We start from the raw sequence: 5,137 nt of genomic DNA, 5'->3' as shown, positions 1-5,137 counted from the left end.
ATTTGCATTTCCCTGATGATTAGAGATGTTGAGCATTTTTTCATATGTTTGTTAGCCATTAGTCTATCTTCTTTTGAAAAATTTCTGTTCATGTCCTTTGCTCACTTTTTGATAGGGTTGTTTGATTTTTTCTTGCTGACTTTAAAAATGTCATTGCCACCATGGTTTCAGCTGAGATATTCACAATCATTCAAGTCATTGTTCTTCTCCTGTAAATAGTACATAATTTTACTCTGACAAATTTTAAGAAGTTTTTCTACTGTTTATTTTCATCAATTTGTTTATGATGTGTCTTCACTTGGATTTCTTTACATTTATCTTGTTGGGGTTACTGAATTTATTAAAGCTATAGGCTTCTATCTTTCACCAAACTTGAGATGCTTTTAGCCATAATTTTTACAAATATTTTTCTTCACCACACTTTTTCTTCTTCTAAGGTTCTGATGGCAAATGTTAAAAATTTTGGTATTGTCCCATAGGTCCCTGGGATTAGGCTTATATATTTTCCAATCAATTTTCTCTTTATTACTTAGAATGGATAATTTCTAATGACCTGTCTTCAAGTTTAGTGATCCTTTCCTTTGTCATCTCTACTCTGCTATTCCCCCATTCAATAATAATGAGGGTCTTTTATTCCCATTATTTTAAATTTTACTTCTAGAATATATTTTGTTCTTTTTTATCTTGTATTAGTTTGCCGAGAATTTCTATCTTTCTATTCATTTCAAAAAGAGTGTATGTCTTTACTTCTTGTATCATTTTTATAATAGCTGCTTTAAAGTTCTCGTCAAATAATTCCTGACTTCTATGGCATCTGGGTATTGGTATATGCTGATTTTCTTCTTTCATGACATTAGATATTTTCCTGGTTCTTATTATGCTGAGAAATTTTGAATTGTGTTCTGGACATTTTGATATTATGTTATGATTGTCTGGTCTTGGTTAAATCCTAAGAAGAATGTTTATATTTTGTTTAATAGGCAATCAACTCAGTTGGATTCAGGCCCTAAATTCTGACTAGCCTTTTGAGGGTTGTGGTTTTAGTGTCAGCTCCATTTCCAAAGTCTTTGAAACGCTATTTATATATGTCCTGCATTTGCTATACTCCGTGGCCATTCTGAGATTTTGGTGGTGGCCTATGTCTTATTTCAGTTTTTAGAATTCTTAGTATAATATTTAGGATCAGTTCATGTATACAAAGTTCAGGGGTAAGTCCAAGAGTTTATAAACAACTTTATGTATTGTCTTCTCAAATTTTTCTCTCTCTATTGATATACCCAGTAATTTCTGTCCAAAAAGCTGGGGATTTCGTTAATCCTGTTCTATTGTGCACTTGATATTACTGGAGCCTCATCCAGGGCCAAGCAACAAGACAGAGAGAGAAAAAAGAAACAGGGTTTTCCCATTCCTCTTGAGACCACAGCTCCTATGACTGGTGAGGAAGGTTATGGTCCCTCAGAGATGTAAAATTGTGGGCCCCTTGATGTGACATTGTTGCTAATAGGACACACCCTTTCTACCCCTCAAGTCTGAACTAGAGAGATTTTTTTAGAGCTTTCTCCATCCATGCAGATGCCTGCTTCCAAGTTTCAGGACGAGTTGTATCTAAGGAGGAAAAAAAAAATAAAAGCGTGTTAAATTCATTGCCAGTTTGGTTGACTTCAAATTCTGGTCTTTTTCAATTGGCCAGCTATTTATTCTTCATAGTCCTCAGGTAGCTGCTCATTGCATTCTCTTGAAAATTTATAGCTACATTCAGTGACAGAGAAAGGATGAAGTGTGCTTACTGCGTCTTACTCAAAATGAAACTATGGTTAAGTTTTGAAACAAACTTTATGACCTGCTATATATGGAAGTATGTAATAATAAAACGTGCCATATTGAAAGTCTGCTCTTCATTTTAATATATAAGATCCTTAATATAAGATTCTTTGCTATAAATATATTTATAAAAATATAAATTATACCCAATTCCAATTTAGTCATTTAATTCAAGAAATATTTATAGAATAGCTACTTCAAGCAAGGCAACTTACTAGGCCCTACAAGGTATAATACCATTTCATATGGTGTCAGGGGCAAAACCAGTCATGTGATGGTGTAGACGCTAATGTAAAATAGATTTCCCATTGTTAATATGACAATTGATTTACTTGGGAAGATCCAATCATATTTGTTATCTTACTAATTTTAGCCTTGGTGTTCTTAACTCAGTAGGCAGTCATGTTTATAATACTAAGGAAAAATTATTATTTTGACAGATTGATAAGCTATTTCTTCAAAACTCTGTGTTAGGCCTATTTTTTTCATCAAATTATTGAAAAGTATCCGTATTTTACCTCCCTTATCCATGGCTTTATTTTTGTATTCAGTTGTACAATTCAGCTGCTTTCTTCTTAAGGAGTGGGTAGCTGAGTCATTTTTTGCCATATTACTAAAGATCATTTTCCTGAACTATTTTGAATATTATTAATTGGTTTATTTACTATTTTTGTGAGAAATATTAACAAATTGAGCATGTGAGCAGTCTTTATTAACCAAGCTTTTAAAAACCAGACAAAATAAACAAAATCCTTAGGAAGATTTCTTGATGAAAGCAACATAGTTCTGTTTAAAATCAGAGCTACTTTTTGGTTTATTGAATGGAAAGGGTACATATTATCAGAAAATCAACAAATAGAAAGTAGTTGATGATTTGAAGAACCATAGTAATATTCAATAACCTGGCATTATTGGTAAGCCTGGCATCGTTAAAGCAAAGTTCTGCCCAGAGGGAGAATAACAGAGTATGTTAAAACAAAAGTCTCTGCATGCTTTAGAAATAAAATTTGAGTGTCTGTAACTAAGGAGTTTGTTAAAGCAGCAAATGTTTTTCACTGTAAAATGAGAAGGTAAAACTTTTCCCAAACTCTGCTCCTTAGGAATGAAAAGACTCTAGAATCAGATGGTTCAGAATAAAATTCTGGCTCTAATTCATTCTGCTTTTGAAATCTTGGGCAAGTTTCTTAGTTTCTCTAAGTCCTGGTGTATTCATCCCTAAAATAAGGATAATAATGTAATTTGCTTCACAGTGTTGCTATGAGCATAAAATAAAATGAGAAGAAAATGCCTGGAACATTGTACTCAATAAATTGTCATTATCACTGAAAGAGATATCCAATAGAGCTAAGTATCTTTTCCAAACAGAGAATATAAATCTTTAAGTGTCAAGGACATCTTGGGAGGAACATCTCCATGAGTCACCTACCTAGCAATAGGTGACATTTTTTAATTATGTTTTTTTTAAATATTAAAATAAATTTATTTAGCCCAGATATATCTGGTTCATTCACCTTTCTCCTAATGAAGACTTTTTTTTTATTTCAAAATATTAAGGGGGTACAAATGTTTTTCTTTATTATATATTTTTTAAAATTTCCCTCATCCTTATAGAGTAAGGTATATATGAAATCTGAAGTTTCCAGAATTTCCTTAATTAGAGGGGACACCAGTCCAATGAAGTTTGTTTGTATCCATTCATAGCATGCTCTACAAGGCCTATTTATTCACTTTTCCTTTACTTATTCAATTGACATTAATTGACCCTAGCAAATGCCAGTACTAGGCACTGTGAATAAACAGATGATTAATACACAGTCCCTGTCTTTGAAGGTTCTTAATCTTTGACCACAGGTTGAGTAAGATGTACACTGACATAAAATTTTCAGCGGTAAGCTAGAGCCATTGTCTATTTGTTCATGAGAATCTGCTACTAAAATTCCAGGAATTTTGCAAACAAGTTGTTAAACGCTGACATAATTAAAAAATTAAATTATATAAACTTACAATTAAATAAATTAAATTAAAAATACAGGTAATTAATATTCAAAATTCATCACTTTATCATTATTTATTACACTATCATTATTTTACTATTATCTATGCTTTTGAGTTTATTTACATCTGTTATTTCTATATGCTGGAAATCCTGTGTAATGTGATACTATACTCTCTTCCCAATTCCGTATTTTGTGACATCACACTAGTTGCTTAAAATCGGCCATGGTAGAGTATTTACACCATGGAAACTGGAGAACAACAACATGGAAACTGGCAAATTCGGGCTTCCCTGCCCCCCGAGTTGTATATGTTAAACCATACCAGCAAAACATTGCATCTAACTGTACACACTGCTATACGTGTCATCAGAGAGATATGTGTAAGCTGCTGAAGAATACAAATGAAGCGATCAGTGAGCTGCTGACTGGAGAAATTAAGGAAGGCTTTGTGGAGAAGGGAATATCTGAACTGATTAAGTCCAGGAAACTTTGGCTCTCTATCAACTCCAAGGAATGGACAGGGTTTGTGAAAACTGAGACAGACTGTATTATTGCTCCCAATTATTCACTCCTTATTTTTGTTTTCTATCACTGCTTCTTGCCTTTGGACTTGTTATATATTTACTGTGAACAGCACTGTTTTACGTTCTTTATACATATAAAAATATTTAATCCTCACAAAAAAAAAAAGAAAAAGAAAAAGCAACTATGAGGTAAATATTATTAATAACATTTCATTTTGGGGACTGCAAACTAGTGCAACCTCTGTGGAAAGCAATATGGAGATACAAGTAGATCCACCATTTGATCCAGCAAGCCCATTAATGGGCATCTACCCAAAGAACAAAAGACATTCTATAAAAAGGACATCTGCATTAGAATGTTTATAGTGGCACAATTCACAATTGCAAAGATGTGGAAACAACCCAAGTGCCCATCAATATATGAGTGGATTAATAAAATGTGGTATATGTATACCATGGAGTAGTATTCAGCTATAAGAAACAATGGTGATATAGGACCTTTTGCATTTTCCTGGATAGAGCTGGAACCCGTTCTACTAAGTGAAGTATCCCAAGAATGGAAAGACAAGCATCACATGTACTCACCATCAAATTGGTTTTACTGATCAACACCTAAGTGCACATATAGGATTAATATTTATTGGGTGTCTGGCAGATGGGAGGGGGCAGGAGGGGATGGGTATATGCATACATAATGAGTGCGATGCGCACCATCTGGGGGATGGACATGCTTGAAGCTCTGACCGGGGTTGGGGGAAAGGGCAACATAACCTAAACATTTGTACCCCCATAATA

This window comes from Propithecus coquereli, unplaced genomic scaffold, assembly GCF_000956105.1.
Source record: "Propithecus coquereli isolate 6110/MARCELLA unplaced genomic scaffold, Pcoq_1.0 Scaffold22, whole genome shotgun sequence".
Lineage (NCBI taxonomy): Eukaryota > Metazoa > Chordata > Mammalia > Primates > Indriidae > Propithecus > Propithecus coquereli.
Note: the sequence above shows the minus strand (reverse complement) of the source record.